General features: G+C 46.0%; 4 non-coding genes across 4 annotated transcripts; 1 reads left to right on the forward strand and 3 right to left on the reverse strand.

Annotated features, from left to right (window-relative positions):
* Window positions 1–7,889: 7,889 nt before the first annotated feature.
* Window positions 7,890–7,962, forward strand: TRNAN-AUU (transfer RNA asparagine (anticodon AUU)). The gene has a single exon. It is a non-coding gene; the product is annotated as a tRNA-Asn (tRNA).
* A 7,627-nt stretch (window positions 7,963–15,589) lies between these two features.
* TRNAY-GUA (transfer RNA tyrosine (anticodon GUA)) lies at window positions 15,590–15,662 on the reverse strand. Its single transcript has one exon. It is a non-coding gene; the product is annotated as a tRNA-Tyr (tRNA).
* Window positions 15,663–18,085: 2,423 nt separating this feature from the next.
* TRNAY-GUA (transfer RNA tyrosine (anticodon GUA)) lies at window positions 18,086–18,158 on the reverse strand. The gene has a single exon. It is a non-coding gene; the product is annotated as a tRNA-Tyr (tRNA).
* A 1,395-nt stretch (window positions 18,159–19,553) lies between these two features.
* On the reverse strand, window positions 19,554–19,626 carry TRNAY-GUA (transfer RNA tyrosine (anticodon GUA)). The gene has a single exon. It is a non-coding gene; the product is annotated as a tRNA-Tyr (tRNA).
* Between the last annotated feature and the right edge of the window lie 1,101 nt (window positions 19,627–20,727).

Here is a 20,727-nt window from a genome sequence, read left to right on the forward strand (position 1 = left end):
CCGAAAGGTTGGTGGTTCGAGCCCACCCGGGAGCGGTGTTGTGACGTCTCAGATGTAACGTAAAAAGTCAGTGTTTTTGCACAATACCAGACGAACATTTAATTTTTGGGCTTCCGTGGCGCAATGGTTAGCGCGTTCGGCTGTTAACCGAATGGTTGGTGGTTCGAGCCCATCCGGGAGCGGTGTTGTGAGGTCTCAGATGTGACGTAAAAAGTCTTTGTTTTTCCACAATGCCTGACGAATATCTAATTTTTGGGCTTCCGTGGCGTAAAGGTTAGCGCGTTCAGCTGTTAACCGAAAGGTTGGTGGTTCGAGCCCATCCGGGAGCGGTGTTGTGGGGTCTCAGATGTAGCGTAAAAAGTCATAAGTTTTCCACAATACCTGACAACCATTTAATTTCTGAGCTTCCGTGGCTCAATGGTTAGCGCGTTCGGCTATTAACCGAAAGGTTGGTGGGTCAAGCCCACCCGGGAGAGATGTTGTGGGGTCTCAGATGTAGCGTAAAAAGTCATATGTTTTCCACAATACCTGACAACCATTTAATTTCTGAGCTTCCGTGGCTCAATGGTTAGCGCGTTCGGCTGTTAACCGAAAAGTTGGTGGTTCGAGCCCACCCGGGAGCGGTGTTGTGAGATATCAAATGTAACGTAAAAAGCCAAAGTTTTCAACAATACTTGACTACCATTTAATTTTTGGGCTTCCGTGGTGCAACGGTTAGCGCGTTCGGCTGTTAACCGAAAGGTTGTTAGTTCGAGCCCATCCGGGAGCGGTGTTGTGAGGTCTCAGATGTAACGTAAAAATTCAGGGTTTTTCCACAATACCAGGCGAACATTTAATATTTGGGCTTCCGTTGCGCAATGGTTATCGCGTTCGGCTGTTAACCGAAATGTTGGTGGTTCGAGCCCACCCGGGAGCGGTGTTGTGAGATATCAAATGTAACGTAAAAAGCCAAAGTTTTTCAACAATACTTGACGATCATTTAGTTTTTGGGCTTCCGTGGTGCAATGGTTAGCGCGTTCGGCTGTTAACCGAAAGGTTGTTAGTTCGAGCCCATCCGGGAGTGGTGTTGTGAGGTCTCAGATGTAACGTAAAAAGTCATTGTTTTTCCACAATACCTGACGAACATCTAATTTTTGGCTTCCGTGGCGCAATGGTTAGCGCGTTCAGCTGTTAACCGAAAGGTTGGTGGTTCAAGCTCACCCAGGACAGGTGTTGTGGGGTCTCAGATGTAGCGTAAAAAGTCATAAGTTTTCCACAATACCTGACAGCCATTGAATTTCTGAGCTTCCGTGGCGCAATGGTTAGCGCGTTCGGCTGTTAACCGAAAGGTTGGTGGTTCGAGCCCACCCGGGAGCGGTGTTGTGACGTCTCAGATGTAACGTAAAAAGTCAGTGTTTTAGCACAATACCAGACGAACATTTAATTTTTGGGCTTCCGTGGCGCAATGGTTAGCGCGTTCGGCTGTTAACCGAAAGGTTGGTGGTTCGAGCCCACCCGGGAGCGGTGTTGTGACGTCTCAGATGTAACGTAAAAAGTCAGTGTTTTTGCACAATACCAGACGAACATTTAATTTTTGGGCTTCCGTGGCGCAATGGTTAGCGCGTTCGGCTGTTAACCGAATGGTTGGTGGTTCGAGCCCATCCGGGAGCGGTGTTGTGAGGTCTCAGATGTGACGTAAAAAGTCTTTGTTTTTCCACAATGCCTGACGAATATCTAATTTTTGGGCTTCCGTGGCGTAAAGGTTAGCACGTTCAGCTGTTAACCGAAAGGTTGGTGGTTCGAGCCCATCCGGGAGCGGTGTTGTGGGGTCTCAGATGTAGCGTAAAAAGTCATAAGTTTTCCACAATACCTGACAACCATTTAATTTCTGAGCTTCCGTGGCTCAATGGTTAGCGCGTTCGGCTATTAACCGAAAGGTTGGTGGGTCAAGCCCACCCGGGAGAGATGTTGTGGGGTCTCAGATGTAGCGTAAAAAGTCATATGTTTTCCACAATACCTGACAACCATTTAATTTCTGAGCTTCCGTGGCTCAATGGTTAGCGCGTTCGGCTGTTAACCGAAAAGTTGGTGGTTCGAGCCCACCCGGGAGCGGTGTTGTGAGATATCAAATGTAACGTAAAAAGCCAAAGTTTTCAACAATACTTGACTACCATTTAATTTTTGGGCTTCCGTGGTGCAACGGTTAGCGCGTTCGGCTGTTAACCGAAAGGTTGTTAGTTCGAGCCCATCCGGGAGCGGTGTTGTGAGGTCTCAGATGTAACGTAAAAATTCAGGGTTTTTCCACAATACCAGGCGAACATTTAATATTTGGGCTTCCGTTGCGCAATGGTTATCGCGTTCGGCTGTTAACCGAAATGTTGGTGGTTCGAGCCCACCCGGGAGCGGTGTTGTGAGATATCAAATGTAACGTAAAAAGCCAAAGTTTTTCAACAATACTTGACGATCATTTAGTTTTTGGGCTTCCGTGGTGCAATGGTTAGCGCGTTCGGCTGTTAACCGAAAGGTTGTTAGTTCGAGCCCATCCGGGAGTGGTGTTGTGAGGTCTCAGATGTAACGTAAAAAGTCATTGTTTTTCCACAATACCTGACGAACATCTAATTTTTGGCTTCCGTGGCGCAATGGTTAGCGCGTTCAGCTGTTAACCGAAAGGTTGGTGGTTCAAGCTCACCCAGGACAGGTGTTGTGGGGTCTCAGATGTAGCGTAAAAAGTCATAAGTTTTCCACAATACCTGACAGCCATTGAATTTCTGAGCTTCCGTGGCGCAATGGTTAGCGCGTTCGGCTGTTAACCGAAAGGTTGGTGGTTCGAGCCCACCCGGGAGCGGTGTTGTGACGTCTCAGATGTAACGTAAAAAGTCAGTGTTTTAGCACAATACCAGACGAACATTTAATTTTTGGGCTTCCGTGGCGCAATGGTTAGCGCGTTCGGCTGTTAACCGAAAGGTTGGTGGTTCGAGCCCATCCGGGAGCGGTGTTGTGAGGTCTCAGATGTGACGTAAAAAGTCTTTGTTTTTCCACAATGCCTGACGAATATCTAATTTTTGGGCTTCCGTGGCGTAAAGGTTAGCGCGTTCAGCTGTTAACCGAAAGGTTGGTGGTTCGAGCCCATCCGGGAGCGGTGTTGTGGGGTCTCAGATGTAGCGTAAAAAGTCATAAGTTTTCCACAATACCTGACAACCATTTAATTTCTGAGCTTCCGTGGCTCAATGGTTAGCGCGTTCGGCTATTAACCGAAAGGTTGGTGGGTCAAGCCCACCCGGGAGAGATGTTGTGGGGTCTCAGATGTAGCGTAAAAAGTCATAAGTTTTCCACAATACCTGACAACCATTTAATTTCTGAGCTTCCGTGGCTCAATGGTTAGCGCGTTCGGCTGTTAACCGAAAAGTTGGTGGTTCGAGCCCACCCGGGAGCGGTGTTGTGAGATATCAAATGTAACGTAAAAAGCCAAAGTTTTCAACAATACTAGACGACCATTTAATTTTTGGGCTTCCGTGGTGCAATGGTTAGCGCGTTCGGCTGTTAACCGAAAGGTTGTTAGTTCGAGCCCATCCGGGAGCGGTGTTGTGAGGTCTCAGATGTAACGTAAAAAGTCATTGTTTTTCCACAATACCTGACGAACATCTAATTTTTGGCTTCCGTGGCGCAATGGTTAGCGCGTTCAGCTGTTAACCGAAAGGTTGGTGGTTCAAGCTCACCCAGGACAGGTGTTGTGGGGTCTCAGATGTAGCGTAAAAAGTCATAAGTTTTCCACAATACCTGACAGCCATTGAATTTCTGAGCTTCCGTGGCGCAATGGTTAGCGCGTTCGGCTGTTAACCGAAAGGTTGGTGGTTCGAGCCCACCCGGGAGCGGTGTTGTGACGTCTCAGATGTAACGTAAAAAGTCAGTGTTTTAGCACAATACCAGACGAACATTTAATTTTTGGGCTTCCGTGGCGCAATGGTTAGCGCGTTCGGCTGTTAACCGAAAGGTTGGTGGTTCGAGCCCATCCGGGAGCGGTGTTGTGAGGTCTCAGATGTGACGTAAAAAGTCTTTGTTTTTCCACAATGCCTGACGAATATCTAATTTTTGGGCTTCCGTGGCGTAAAGGTTAGCGCGTTCAGCTGTTAACCGAAAGGTTGGTGGTTCGAGCCCATCCGGGAGCGGTGTTGTGGGGTCTCAGATGTAGCGTAAAAAGTCATAAGTTTTCCACAATACCTGACAACCATTTAATTTCTGAGCTTCCGTGGCTCAATGGTTAGCGCGTTCGGCTATTAACCGAAAGGTTGGTGGGTCAAGCCCACCCGGGAGAGTGGTTGTGGGGTCTCAGATGTAGCGTAAAAAGTCATAAGTTTTCCACAATACCTGACAACCATTTAATTTCTGAGCTTCCGTGGCTCAATGGTTAGCGCGTTCGGCTGTTAACCGAAAAGTTGGTGGTTCGAGCCCACCCGGGAGCGGTGTTGTGAGATATCAAATGTAACGTAAAAAGCCAAAGTTTTCAACAATACTAGACGACCATTTAATTTTTGGGCTTCCGTGGTGCAATGGTTAGCGCGTTCGGCTGTTAACCGAAAGGTTGTTAGTTCGAGCCCATCCGGGAGCGGTGTTGTGAGGTCTCAGATGTAACGTAAAAAGTCATTGTTTTTCCACAATACCTGACGAACATCTAATTTTTGGCTTCCGTGGCGCAATGGTTAGCGCGTTCAGCTGTTAACCGAAAGGTTGGTGGTTCAAGCTCACCCAGGACAGGTGTTGTGGGGTCTCAGATGTAGCGTAAAAAGTCATAAGTTTTCCACAATACCTGACAGCCATTGAATTTCTGAGCTTCCGTGGCGCAATGGTTAGCGCGTTCGGCTGTTAACCGAAAGGTTGGTGGTTCGAGCCCACCCGGGAGCGGTGTTGTGACGTCTCAGATGTAACGTAAAAAGTCAGTGTTTTAGCACAATACCAGACGAACATTTAATTTTTGGGCTTCCGTGGCGCAATGGTTAGCGCGTTCGGCTGTTAACCGAAAGGTTGGTGGTTCGAGCCCATCCGGGAGCGGTGTTGTGAGGTCTCAGATGTGACGTAAAAAGTCTTTGTTTTTCCACAATGCCTGACGAATATCTAATTTTTGGGCTTCCGTGGCGTAAAGGTTAGCGCGTTCAGCTGTTAACCGAAAGGTTGGTGGTTCGAGCCCATCCGGGAGCGGTGTTGTGGGGTCTCAGATGTAGCGTAAAAAGTCATAAGTTTTCCACAATACCTGACAACCATTTAATTTCTGAGCTTCCGTGGCTCAATGGTTAGCGCGTTCGGCTATTAACCGAAAGGTTGGTGGGTCAAGCCCACCCGGGAGAGATGTTGTGGGGTCTCAGATGTAGCGTAAAAATCATAAGTTTTCCACAATACCTGACAACCATTTAATTTCTGAGCTTCCGTGGCTCAATGGTTAGCGCGTTCGGCTGTTAACCGAAAAGTTGGTGGTTCGAGCCCACCCGGGAGCGGTGTTGTGAGATATCAAATGTAACGTAAAAAGCCAAAGTTTTCAACAATACTAGACGACCATTTAATTTTTGGGCTTCCGTGGTGCAATGGTTAGCGCGTTCGGCTGTTAACCGAAAGGTTGTTAGTTCGAGCCCATCCGGGAGCGGTGTTGTGAGGTCTCAGATGTAACGTAAAAATTCAGGGTTTTTCCACAATACCAGGCGAACATTTAATATTTGGGCTTCCGTTGCGCAATGGTTATCGCGTTCGGCTGTTAACCGAAAGGTTGGTGGTTCGAGCCTTCCCGGGAGCGGTGTTGTGAGGTATCAGATGTAACGTAAAAAGTCAGTGTTTTTGCACAATACCTGACGAACGTTTAATTTTTGGGCTTCCGTGGCGCAATGGTTAGTGCGTTCGGCTGTTAACCGAATGTTCGGTAGTTCGAAACCACCCGGGAGCGGTGTTGTGAGGTCTCAGATGTGACGTAAAAAGTCAAAGTTTTTCCACAATACCTGACAACCATTGAATTTCTGAGCTTCCGTGGCTCAATGGTTAGCGCGTTCGGCTGTTAACCGAAAAGTTGGTGGTTCGAGCCCATCCAGGAGCGGTGTTGTGAGGTCTCAGATGTGACGTAAAAAGTCAAAGTTTTTCCACAATACCTGACGACGATATAATTTTTGGGCTTCCGTTGCGCAATGGTTATCGCGTTCATCTGTTAACCGAAAGGTTGTTGGTTCGAGCCCACCAAGGAGCGGTGTTGTGAGATCTCAAAAGTAACGTAAAAAGCCAAAGTTTTTCCACAATACCTGACAACATTTTAAATTCTAAGCTTCCGTGGCGCAATGCTTAGTGCGTTCGGCTGTTAACCGAAAGGTCGGTGGTTCGAAACCACCCGGGAGCGGTGTTGTGAGGTCTGAGATGTGACGTAAAAAGTCAAAGTTTTTCCACAATACCTGACAACCATTGAATTTCTGAGCTTCCTTGGCTCAATGGTTAGCGCGTTCGGCTGTTAACCGAAAAGTTGGTGGTTTGAGCCCACCCGGAAGCGGTGTTGTGAGATATCAAATGTAACGTAAAAAGCCAAAGTTTTTCAACAATACTTGACGACCATTTAATTTTTGGGCTTCCGTGGTGCAATGATTAGCGCGTTCGGCTGTTAACCGAAAGGTTGTTAGTTCGAGCCCATCCGGGAGCGGTGTTGTGAGGTCTCAGATGTAACGTAGAAAGTCATTGTTTTTCCACAATACCTGACGAACATCTAATTTTTGGGCTTCCGAGGCGCAATGGTTAGCGCGTTCAGCTGTTAACCGAAAGGTTGGTGGTTCAAGCTCACCCAGGACAGGTGTTGTGGGGTCTCAGATGTAGCGTAAAAAGTCACAAGTTTTCCACAATACCTGACAGCCATTGAATTTCTGAGCTTCCGTGGCACAATGGTTAGCGTGTTCGGCTGTTGACCGAAAGGTTGGTGGTTCGAGCCCATCCGGGAGCGGTGTTGTGAGGTCTCAGATGTAAAGTAAAAAGTTGGTGTTTTTCCACAATGCCTGACGAACATCTAATTTTTGGGCTTCCGTGGCGTAAAGTTTAGCGCGTTCAGCTGTTAACCGAAAGGTTGGTGGTTCGAGCAAACCCGGGAGCGGTGTTGTGAGATATCAAATGTAACGTAAAAAGCCAAAGTTTTTCAACAATACTTGACGACCATTTAATTTTTGGGCTTCCGTGGTGCAATGGTTAGCGCGTTCGGCTGTTAACCGAAAGGTTGTTAGTTCGAGCCCATCCGGGAGCGGTGTTGTGAGGTCTCAGATGTAACGTAAAAATTCAGGGTTTTTCCACAATACCAGGCGAACATTTAATATTTGGGCTTCCGTTGCGCAATGGTTATCGCGTTCGGCTGTTAACCGAAAGGTTGGTGGTTCGAGCCCACCCGGGAGCGGTGTTGTGAGGTCTCAGATGTAACGTAAAAAGTCAGTGTTTTTGCACAATACCTGACGAACGTTTAATTTTTGGGCTTCCGTGGCGCAATGCTTAGCGCGTTCGGCTGTTAACCGAAAGGTTGGTGGTTCGAGCACACCCGGGAGAGATGTTGTGGGGTCTCAGATGTAGCGTAAAAAGTCAAAGTTTTTCCACAATACCTGACGTCCATTTAATTTTTGGGCTTCCGTTGCGCAATGGTTATCGCGTTCGCCTGTTAACCGAAAGGTTGTTGGTTCGAGCCCATCCGGGAGCGGTGTTGTGAGGTCTCAGATGTAGCGTAAAAAGCCAAAGTTTTTCAGCAATACTTGACGACCATTTAATTTTTGGGCTTCCGTGGTGCAATGGTTAGCGCGTTCGGCTGTTAACCGAAAGGTTGTTAGTTCGAGCCCATCCGGGAGAGGTGTTGTGGGTCTCAGATGTAGCTTAAATTGTCTAGGGTTTTCCAAAATACCTGACAACCATTGAATTTCTGAGCTTCCGTGGCGCAATGGTTAGCGCGTTCGGCTATTATCCGAAAGGTTGTTAGTTCGAGCCCATCCCGGAGCGGTGGCGTGAGGGTATCAGGTCAAAATATCGAAAATAAAATGTCGAATGCTGAAAATGCGTGTTGATTTCGTCGAAACACACAATAGCGAAATGCAATAATAGCGAAAACAACAACAGTGAAATGCAATAATAGCGATAGCAAGGTTAGCGAAGTGCAACAATATCGAGAACAAAAACAACGAAATGAAATATTGAAGAGAAAAACAATAGCGAATTTCATACGGTACCTTAAAATATTTTTAACAATGCATACGTACTCTATACTAAAAGATAAAACACCGAATAATCCCCCGTAACAGGAAATGCAAAAAAGAGGGTATACGGACTAAATACCCCCAAGACAAAAGAACCCCGGTCATAATCCCCCATTTTTGAAAACTTACAAAATCCCCGCTCTCTCATGACAAAATCCCCCGGTCATTTTTCCCCCTATTCGAGGAAAGAGTACAAATTGTTCGTCAGGTATTGTGGGAAAACTTTGACTTTTTACGTCACATCTGAGGCCTCACAACTCCGCTCCCGGGTGGGCTCGAACCACCGACCTTTCGGTTAACAGCCGAACGCACTAAGCATTGCGCCATGGAAGCTTAGAATTTAAAATGTGGTCAGGTATTGTGGAAAAACTTTGGCTTTTTACGTTACTTTTGAGATCTCACGACACCGCTCCTGGGTGGGCTCGAACCGCCAACCTTTCGGTTAACAGATGAACGCGATAACCGTTGCGCAACGGAAGCCCAAAAATTATATCGTCGTCAGGTATTGTGGAAAAACTTTGACTTTTTACGTCACATCTGAGACCTCAAAACACCGCTCCCGGATGGGCTCGAACCACCAACCTTTCAGTTAACAGCCGAACGCGCTAACCATTGAGCCACGGAAGCTCAGAAATTCAATGGTTGTCAGGTATTGTGGAAAAACTTTGACCTTTTACGACACATCTGAGACCTCACAACACCGCTCCCGGATGGGCTTGAACCACCAACCTTTCGGTTAACAGCCGAACGCACTAAGCATTGCGCCACGGAAGCTTAGAATTTAAAATGTTGTCAGGTATTGTAGAAAAACTTTGACTTTTCACGTTACATTTCAGATCTCACAACACCGCTCCCGGGTGGGCTCGAAAGACCAACCTTTCGGTTAACAGCCGAACGCGCTAACCATTGACCCACGGAAGCTCAGAAATTAAATGGTTGTCAGGTATTGTGGAAAAACTTTGACTTTTTACGTCACATCTGAGGCCTCACAACACCGCTCCCGGTTGGGCTCGAACCACCGACCTTTCGGTTAACAGCCGAACGCACTAAGCATTGCGCCATGGAAGCTTAGAATTTAAAATGTTGTCAGGTATTGTGGAAAAACTTTGGCTTTTTACGTTACTTTTGAGATCTCACAACACCGCTCCTGGGTGGGCTCGAACCACCAACCTTTTGGTTAACAGATGAACGCGATAACCATTGCGCAACGGAAGCCCAAAAATTATATCGTCGTCAGGTATTGTGGAAAAACTTTGACTTTTTACCTCTCCGAGTGACGTATGTCACGGAGAGGTTCTGTAACGATCGTGTGTGTCCGTGTGTGTGTGTGGGTGTGTGTGTGTGTGTGTGTGTCTGTTGTTACACCCACGTGACCGCGTTCGCAGTTTCCAAATCGGAGCAAACGTGTTCGCCATTTCCGAACTGCTTTCACAGTCACGGAAATGGCTCCTCTACTTGAGTTCTCACACCACCATCTTCTGGTCTTTGTCCATTCCACACGGACACCAGTCTGTACTTACTGGCTACTCTACATGAGTTCTCACACCACCATCTTCTGGTCTTTGTCCATCCCACACGGACACCAGTCTGTACTTACTGGCTTCTAACACCACCATCTTCTGGTCATTGTCCACCCCGCATGGACACCAGTCTGAACACACTGGCTTCTAACACCACCATCTTCTGGTCTTTGTTTTGTCCATCCCACATGGACACCAGTCTGTACTTACTGGCTTCTAACACCACCATCTTCTGGTCATTGTCCATCCCACATGGACACCAGTCTGTACACACTGGCTTCTAACACCACCATCTTCTGGTCCTTGTTTTTGTCCATCCCACATGGATACCAGTCTGTTCACCTGGCTTCTACACCACCATCTTCTGGTCTTTGTTTTTGTCCATTCCACTTGGACACCAGTCTGTACACCTGGCTTCTACTCCATCGTCATCGTTTGGCTTAAGACATTCGCGGCGATCAGCTAGGGTTACGAGAAACGTCTAGCCTCCCTAGGGTGGGTTGTCCACGATAGGTTTTCGCAATTGCGGTTGTTCTTGCTTTTAGCTGTAGTTCGACACCCTTATATACTACCTATTTGATTAAGGCGAAGCAACCGGCGTATGCTTCATTTCAAACGCCAATATTAGTCAAGTCTCTCAAGAATGTTTAATTGTTCTTTTTTAAAACGATGTAACGTTCAATAAGGCGAATAACTAACGAAGAAAATATTAAATATTAATTATATTTATTTTAATATTTAAGATAATCTTGTTTCTCAATTCAAAATTAATACGGAAAGAGTTAAAAAGCAGTCTATGTTTTGTCTGTGTGTGTCCGTCCGTTGTTACAGTAGTGCGCTGGTTAAAAGTTCGTTTTGTTTTGATGTGTAAAGAAATCCTACAGAACCATAATATTCCCTTTATCCTTAATATAAAGTGAATATGTGGAAATATTTTTCGTAATTATGCTGCATTTAGTACTTTTGTAGCTTTAAAGCTCTATTTCATTTTGATATTCCAAAGATTTTTTTTAATATTATTATTTAAAATGGATGATTATATATTACTTAAGCTATACTACATCTGTTTATAGCATAATCCTTTCTTAAGTGAATACAAGCACAACGCTACTATATTGGTCAAATGAACTTTTATTTGTCAATAGGCTTAGTGAACCAAAAAGTAAACGCTTGGGTTTGGTTTTCGTTTCTGTGATGCAGAGACATTAACGGTTCAGAGTGAGCCGAAAGTTAAATACACTTTTAAATAATTAGGCTTGGATTTTATAATCATGGTGGAAATCTGGGCCGCGTTCAGCAGAGCCCAGCGCTGTTAGCATAACGGGATTTTGTTTTTGAATTTTGACGTCACGGTGTTTAGCGCTGAGCTAGCGCGGTCTTCAAAGAAAATAGTCGGCTTTTTGGATAACGTGACGTAAAACGCGTAGTTCTCAGCTTGGCGAAAAAACTATGGAGGAATTAATACAAATAGCTCTATGGGACTATAGCTATTTAATTGGCGTGAAACCAGTTGATCACGCGAGAACATGGCAACCCTGTTGTGAATATGGCTTTGAACATAGAGAGCATACAGTTGAGGAGTAGAAAATTGGGCCTTTACAAACAGGTAAAGGTATATATCTCTCCAAAGTTATATCTCTTCATTTCCCGTTTTTCCCCCATCGGATGATTTTAATGTGTACAAGTATATCATTATTGGATGTAAAATGTCGTCTGATTTACAGTATATTTGCTATGCTTTGCATACTGCTTTAATATTTCATAAATTTTAACTTAAGAAACAATTCCATATCTGGGTAAATAAGTTTGTAAGTAGTCGTCTTGACTCGGAGAGGTAATATTTTGGTTTTCCCAACTTGTTACGTCTTATCTGAGATCTCATAACACCGCTCCGGGATGGGCTCGAACCACCAACCTTTCGGTTAACAGCCGAATGCGCTAACCATTGCGCCACGGAAGCCGAAAAAATAAATGTTCGTCAGGTATTGTGGAAAAACTTTGACTTTTTACGTTACATTTGAGATCTCACAACACCGCTCCCGGGTGGGCTCGAACCACACACCTTTCGGTTAACAGCCGAACGCACTAAGCATTGCGCCATGGAAGCTTAGAATTTAAAATGTTGTCAGGTATTGTGGAAAAACTTTGGCTTTTTACGTTACTTTTGAGATCTCACAACACCGCTCCTGGGTGGGCTCGAACCACCAACCTTTCGGTTAACAGATGAACGCGATAACCATTGCGCAACGGAAGCCCAAAAATTATATCGTCGTCAGGTATTGTGGAAAAACTTTGACTTTTTACGTCTTATCTGAGATCTCATAACACCGCTCCGGGATGGGCTCGAACCACCAACCTTTCGGTTAACAGCCGAATGCGCTAACCATTGCGCCACGGAAGCCGAAAAAATAAATGTTCGTCAGGTATTGTGGAAAAACTTTGACTTTTTACGTTACATTTGAGATCTCACAACACCGCTCCCGGGTGGGCTCGAACCACACACCTTTCGGTTAACAGCCGAACGCACTAAGCATTGCGCCATGGAAGCTTAGAATTTAAAATGTTGTCAGGTATTGTGGAAAAACTTTGGCTTTTTACGTTACTTTTGAGATCTCACAACACCGCTCCTGGGTGGGCTCGAACCACCAACCTTTCGGTTAACAGATGAACGCGATAACCATTGCGCAACGGAAGCCCAAAAATTATATCGTCGTCAGGTATTGTGGAAAAACTTTGACTTTTTACGTCACATCTGAGATCTCATAACACCACTCCGGGATGGGCTCGAACCACCAAACTTTCGGTTAACAGCCGAATGCGCTAACCATTGCGCCACGGAAGCCGAAAAAATAAATGTTCGTCAGGTATTGTGGGAAAACTTTGACTTTTTACGTCACATCTGAGGCCTCACAACTCCGCTCCCGGGTGGGCTCGAACCACCGACATTTCGGTTAACAGCCGAACGCACTAAGAATGCGCCATGGAAGCTTAGAATTTAAAATGTGGTCAGGTATTGTGGAAAAACTTTGGCTTTTTACGTTACGTTTGAGATCTCACAACACCGCTCCCGGGTGGGCTCGAACCACCAACCTTTCGGTTAACAGATGAACGCGATAACCGTTGCGCAACGGAAGCCCAAAAATTATATCGTCGTCAGGTATTGTGGAAAAACTTTGAATTTTTACGTCACATCTGAGACCTCAAAACACCGCTCCCGGATGGGCTCGAACCACCAACCTTTCGGTTAACAGCCGAACGCACTAAGCATTGCGCCACGGAAGCTTAGAATTTAAAATCATGTCAGGTATTGTAGAAAAACTTTGACTTTTCACGTTACATTTCAGATCTCACAACACCGCTCCCGGGTGGGCTCGAAAGACCAACCTTTCGGTTAACAGCCGAACGCGCTAACCATTGAGCCACGGAAGCTCAGAAATTCAATGGTTGTCAGGTATTGTGGAAAAACTTTGACTTTTTACGACACATCTGAGACCTCACAACACCGCTCCCGGATAGGCTCGAACCACCAACCTTTCGGTTAACAGCCGAACGCACTAAGCATTGCGCCACGGAAGCTTAGAATTTAAAATGTTGTCAGGTATTGTGGAAAAACTTTGGCTTTATACGTTACTTTTGAGATCTCACAACACCGCTCCCGGGAGGGCTCGAACCACCAACCTTTCGGTTAACAGATGAACGCGATAACCATTGCGCAACGGAAGCCCAAAAATTATATCGTCGTCAGGTATTGTGGAAAAACTTTGACTTTTTACGTCACATCTGAGATCTCACAACACCGCTCCGGGATGGGCTCGAACCACCAACCTTTCGGTTAACAGCCGAATGCGCTAACCATTGCGCCACGGAAGCCCAAAAAATAAACGTTCGTCAGGTATTGTGGGAAAACTTTGACTTTTCACGTCACATCTGAGGCCTCAAAACACCGCTCCCGGATGGGCTCGAACCACCGACCTTTCGGATAACAGCCGAACGCACTAAGCATTGCAAAATGGAAGCTTAGAATTTAAAATGTTGTCAGGTATTGTGGAAAAAGTTTGGCTTTTTACGTTACTTTTGAGATCTCACAACACCGCTCCCGGGTGGGCTCGAACCACCAACCTTTCGGTTAACAGATGAACGCGATAACCATTGCGCAACGGAAGCCCAAAATTATATCGTCGTCAGGTATTCTGGAAAAAATTTGACTTTTTACGTCACATCTGAGACTTCACAACACCGCTCCCGGATGGGCTCGAACCACCAACCTTTCAGTTAACAGCCGAACGCGCTAACCATTGAGCCACGGAAGCTCAGAAATTCAATGGTTGTCAGGTATTATGGAAAAACTTTGACTTTTTACGTCACATCTGAGACCTCACAACACCGCTCCCGGATGGGCTCGAACCACCAACCTTTCGGTTAACAGCCGAACGCACTAAGCATTGCGCCACGGAAGCTTAGAATTTAAAATGTTGTCAGGTATTGTGGAAAAACTTTGGCTTTATACGTTACTTTTGAGATCTCACAACACCGCTCCCGGGAGGGCTCGAACCACCAACCTTTCGGTTAACAGATGAACGCGATAACCATTGCGCAACGGAAGCCCAAAAATTATATCGTCGTCAGGTATTGTGGAAAAACTTTGACTTTTTACGTCACATCTGAGATCTCACAACACCGCTCCGGGGTGGGCTCGAACCACCAACCTTTCGGTTAACAGCCGAATGCGCTAACCATTGCGCCACGGAAGGGCAAAAAATAAACGTTCGTCAGGTATTGTGGGAAAACTTTGACTTTTCACGTCACATCTGAGGCCTCAAAACACCGCTCCCGGATATGCTCGAACCACCGACCTTTCGGATAACAGCCGAACGCACTAAGCATTGCAAAATGGAAGCTTAGAATTTAAAATGTTGTCAGGTATTGTGGAAAAAGTTTGGCTTTTTACGTTACTTTTGAGATCTCACAACACCGCTCCCGGGTGGGCTCGAACCACCCACCTTTCGGTTAACAGATGAACGCGATAACCATTGCGCAACGGAAGCCCAAAATTATATCGTCGTCAGGTATTCTGGAAAAACTTTGACTTTTTACGTCACATCTGAGACTTCACAACACCGCTCCCGGATGGGCTCGAACCACCAACCTTTCAGTTAACAGCCGAACGCGCTAACCATTGAGCCACGGAAGCTCAGAAATTCAATGGTTGTCAGGTATTATGGAAAAACTTTGACTTTTTACGTCACATCTGAGACCTCACAACACCGCTCCCGGATGGGCTCGAACCACCAACCTTTCGGTTAACAGCCGAGCGCACTAAGCATTGCGCCAAGGAAGCTTAGAATTTAAATTGTTGTCAGGTATTGTGGAAAAACTTTGGCTTTTTACGTTACTTTTGAGATATCACAACACCGCTCCCGGAAGGGCTCGAACCACCAACCTTTCGGTTAACAGATGAACGCACTAAGCATTGCGTCAAGGAAGCTTAGAATTTAAATTGTTGTCAGGTATTGTGGAAAAACTTTGACTTTTCACGTTACATTTGAGATCTCACAACACCGCTCCCGGATGGGCTCGAACCACCAACCTTTCAGTTAACAGCCGAACGCGCTAACCATTGAGCCACATAAGCTCAGAAATTCAATGGTTGTCAGGTATTGTGGAAAAACTTTGACTTTTTACGTCACATCTGAGACCTCACAACACCGCTCCCGGATGGGCTCGAACCACCAACCTTTCAGTTAACAGCCGAACGCACTAAGCATTGCGTCAAGGAAGCTTAGAATTTAAATTGTTGTCAGGTATTGTGGAAAAACTTTGACTTTTCACGTTACATTTGAGATCTCACAACACCGCTCCCGGGTGGGCTCGAACGACCAACCTTTCGGTTTACAGCCGAACGCGCTAACCATTGAGCCACGGAAGCTCAGAAATTAAATGGTTGTCAGGTATTGTGGAAAAACTTTGACTTTTTACGTCACATCTGAGACCTCACAACACCGCTCCCGGATTGGCTCGAACCACCAACCTTTCGGTTAACAGCCGAACGCACTAAGCATTGCGCCACGGAAGCTTAGAATTTAAAATGTTGTCAGGTATTGTGGAAAAACTTTGGCTTTATACGTTACTTTTGAGATCTCACAACACCGCTCCCGGGAGGGCTCGAACCACCAACCTTTCGGTTAACAGATGAACGCGATAACCATTGCGCAACGGAAGCCCAAAAATTATATCGTCGTCAGGTATTGTGGAAAAACTTTGACTTTTTACGTCACATCTGAGATCTCACAACACCGCTCCGGGATGGGCTCGAACCACCAACCTTTCGGTTAACAGCCGAATGCGCTAACCATTGCGCCACGGAAGCCCAAAAAATAAACGTTCGTCAGGTATTGTGGGAAAACTTTGACTTTTCACGTCACATCTGAGGCCTCAAAACACCGCTCCCGGATGGGCTCGAACCACCGACCTTTCGGATAACAGCCGAACGCACTAAGCCTTGCAAAATGGAAGCTTAGAATTTAAAATGTTGTCAGGTATTGTGGAAAAAGTTTGGCTTTTTACGTTACTTTTGAGATCTCACAACACCGCTCCCGGGTGGGCTCGAACCACCAACCTTTCGGTTAACAGATGAACGCGATAACCATTGCGCAACGGAAGCCCAAAATTATATCGTCGTCAGGTATTCTGGAAAAACTTTGACTTTTTACGTCACATCTGAGACTTCACAACACCGCTCCCGGATGGGCTCGAACCACCAACCTTTCAGTTAACAGCCGAACGCGCTAACCATTGAGCCACGGAAGCTCAGAAATTCAATGGTTGTCAGGTATTATGGAAAAACTTTGACTTTTTACGTCACATCTGAGACCTCACAACACCGCTCCCGGATGGGCTCGAACCACCAACCTTTCGGTTAACAGCCGAACGCACTAAGCATTGCGCCACGGAAGCTTAGAATTTAAAATGTTGTCAGGTATTGTGGAAAAACTTTGGCTTTATACGTTACTTTTGAGATCTCACAACACCGCTCCCGGGAGGGCTCGAACCACCAACCTTTCGGTTAACAGATGAACGCGATAACCATTGCGCAACGGAAGCCCAAAATTATATCGTCGTCAGGTATTGTGGAAAAACTTTTACTTTTTACGTCACATCTGAGATCTCACAACACCGCTCCGGGATGGGCTCGAACCACCAACCTTTCGGTTAACAGCCGAATGCGCTAACCATTGCGCCACGGAAGCCCAAAAAATAAACGTTCGTCAGGTATTGTGGGAAAACTTTGACTTTTTACGTCACATCTGAGGCCTCAAAACACCGCTCCCGGATGGGCTCGAACCACCGACCTTTCGGATAACAGCCGAACGCACTAAGCATTGCGCAATGGAAGCTTAGAATTTAAAATGTTGTCAGGTATTGTGGAAAAAGTTTGGCTTTTTACGTTACTTTTGAGATCTCACAACACCGCTCCCGGGTGGGCTCGAACCACCAACCTTTCGGTTAACAGATGAACGCGATAACCATTGCGCAACGGAAGCCCAAAATTATATCGTCGTCAGGTATTCTGGAAAAACTTTCACTTTTTACGTCACATCTGAGACTTCACAACACCGCTCCCGGATGGGCTCGAACCACCAACCTTTCAGTTAACAGCCGAACGCGCTAACCATTGAGCCACGGAAGCTCAGAAATTCAATGGTTGTCAGGTATTGTGGAAAAACTTTGACTTTTTACGTCACATCTGAGACCTCACAACACCGCTCCCGGATGGGCTCGAACCACCAACCTTTCGGTTAACAGTCGAGCGCACTAAGCATTGCGCCAATGAAGCTTAGAATTTAAATTGTTGTCAGCTATTGTGGAAAAACTTTGGCTTTTTACGTTACTTTTGAGATATCACAACACCGCTCCCGGAAGGGCTCGAACCACCAACCTTTCGGTTAACAGATGAACGCACTAAGCATTGCGTCAAGGAAGCTTAGAATTTAAATTGTTGTCAGGTATTGTGGAAAAACTTTGACTTTTCACGTTACATTTGAGATCTCACAACACCGCTCCCGGATGGGCTCGAACCACCAACCTTTCAGTTAACAGCCGAACGCGCTAACCATTGAGCCACGGAAGCTCAGAAATTCAATGGTTGTCAGGTATTGTGGAAAAACTTTGACTTTTTACGTCACATCTGAGACCTCACAACACCGCTCCCGGATGGGCTCGAACCACCAACCTTTCGGTTAACAGCCGAACGCACTAAGCATTGCGTCAAGGAAGCTTAGAATTTAAATTGTTGTCAGGTATTGTGGAAAAACTTTGACTTTTCACGTTACATTTGAGATCTCACAACACCGCTCCCGGGTGGGCTCGAACGACCAACCTTTCGGTTTACAGCCGAACGCGCTAACCATTGAGCCACGGAAGCTCAGAAATTAAATGGTTGTCAGGTATTGTGGAAAAACTTTGACTTTTTACGTCACATCTGAGACCTCACAACACCGCTCCCGGATTGGCTCGAACCACCAACCTTTCGGTTAACAGCCGAACGCACTAAGCATTGCGCCACGGAAGCTTAGAATTTAAAATGTTGTCAGGTATTGTGGAAAAACTTTTGCTTTATACGTTACTTTTGAGATCTCACAACACCGCTCCCGGGAGGGCTCGAACCACCAACCTTTCGGTTAACAGATGAACGCGATAACCATTGCGCAACGGAAGCCCAAAAATTATATCGTCGTCAGGTATTGTGGAAAAACTTTGACTTTTTACGTCACGTCTGAGATCTCACAACACCGGTCCGGGATGGGCTCGAACCACCAACCTTTCGGTTAACAGCCGAATGCGCTAACCATTGCGCCACGGAAGCCCAAAAAATAAACGTTCGTCAGGTATTGTGGGAAAACTTTGACTTTTTACGTCACATCTGAGGCCTCAAAACACCGCTCCCGGATGGGCTCGAACCACCGACCTTTCGGATACCAGCCGAACGCACTAAGCATTGCGCAATGGAAGCTTAGAATTTAAAATGTTGTCAGGTATTGTGGAAAAAGTTTGGCTTTTTACGTTACTTTTGAGATCTCACAACACCGCTCCCGGGTGGGCTCGAACCACCAACCTTTCGGTTAACAGATGAACGCGATAACCATTGCGCAACGGAAGCCCAAAATTATATCGTCGTCAGGTATTGTGGAAAAACTTTGACTTTTTACGTCACATCTGAGACTTCACAACACCGCTCCCGGATGGGCTCGAACCACCAACCTTTCAGTTAACAGCCGAACGCGCTAACCATTGAGCCACGGAAGCTCAGAAATTCAATGGTTGTCAGGTATTGTGGAAAAACTTTGACTTTTTACGTCACATCTGAGACCTCACAACACCGCTCCCGGATGGGCTCGAACCACCAACCTTTTGGTTAACAGCCGAACGCACTAAGCATTGCGTCAAGGAAACTTAGAATTTAAATTGTTGTCAGGTATTGTGGAAAAACTTTGACTTTTTACGTTACTTTTGAGATCTCACAACACCGCTCCCGGGTGGGCTCGAACCACCAACCTTTCGGTTAACAGATGAACGCGATAACCATTGCGCAACGGAAGCCCAAAATTATATCGTCGTCAGGTATTGTGGAAAAACTTTGACTTTTTACGTCACATCTGAGACTTCACAACACCGCTCCCGGATGGGCTCGAACCACCAACCTTTCGGTTAACAGCCGAACGCACTAAGCATTGCGTCAAGGAAGCTTAGAATTTAAATTGTTGTCAGGTATTGTGGAAAAACTTTGACTTTTCACGTTACATTTGAGATCTCACAACACCGCTCCCGGGTGGGCTCGAACGACCAACCTTTCGGTTTACAGCCGAACGCGCTAACCATTGAGCCACGGAAGCTCAGAAATTAAATGGTTGTCAGGTATTGTGGAAAAACTTTGACTTTTTACGTCACATCTGAGACCTCACAACACCGCTCCCGGATTGGCTCGAACCACCAACCTTTCGGTTAACAGCCGAACGCACTAAGCATTGCGCCACGGAAGCTTAGAATTTAAAATGTTGTCAGGTATTGTGGAAAAACTTTTGCTTTATACGTTACTTTTGAGATCTCACAACACCGCTCCCGGGAGGGCTCGAACCACCAACCTTTCGGTTAACAGATGAACGCGATAACCATTGCGCAACGGAAGCCCAAAAATTATATCGTCGTCAGGTATTGTGGAAAAACTTTGACTTTTTACGTCACGTCTGAGATCTCACAACACCGGTCCGGGATGGGCTCGAACCACCAACCTTTCGGTTAACAGCCGAATGCGCTAACCATTGCGCCACGGAAGCCCAAAAAATAAACGTTCGTCAGGTATTGTGGGAAAACTTTGACTTTTTACGTCACATCTGAGGCCTCAAAACACCGCTCCCGGATGGGCTCGAACCACCGACCTTTCGGATACCAGCCGAACGCACTAAGCATTGCGCAATGGAAGCTTAGAATTTAAAATGTTGTCAGGTATTGTGGAAAAAGTTTGGCTTTTTACGTTACTTTTGAGATCTCACAACACCGCTCCCGGGTGGGCTCGAACCACCAACCTTTCGGTTAACAGATGAACGCGATAACCATTGCGCAACGGAAGCCCAAAATTATATCGTCGTCAGGTATTGTGGAAAAACTTTGACTTTTTACGTCACATCTGAGACTTCACAACACCGCTCCCGGATGGGCTCGAACCACCAACCTTTCAGTTAACAGCCGAACGCGCTAACCATTGAGCCACGGAAGCTCAGAAATTCAATGGTTGTCAGGTATTGTGGAAAAACTTTGACTTTTTACGTCACATCTGAGACCTCACAACACCGCTCCCGGATGGGCTCGAACCACCAACCTTTTGGTTAACAGCCGAACGCACTAAGCATTGCGTCAAGGAAACTTAGAATTTAAATTGTTGTCAGGTATTGTGGAAAAACTTTGACTTTTTACGTTACTTTTGAGATCTCACAACA

The sequence above is a fragment of the Phalangium opilio genome, unplaced genomic scaffold, assembly GCF_054372755.1.
Source record: "Phalangium opilio isolate 3A_F unplaced genomic scaffold, DU_Popi_V2 ptg001170l_1, whole genome shotgun sequence".
NCBI classification, from domain to species: Eukaryota; Metazoa; Arthropoda; class Arachnida; order Opiliones; family Phalangiidae; genus Phalangium; species Phalangium opilio.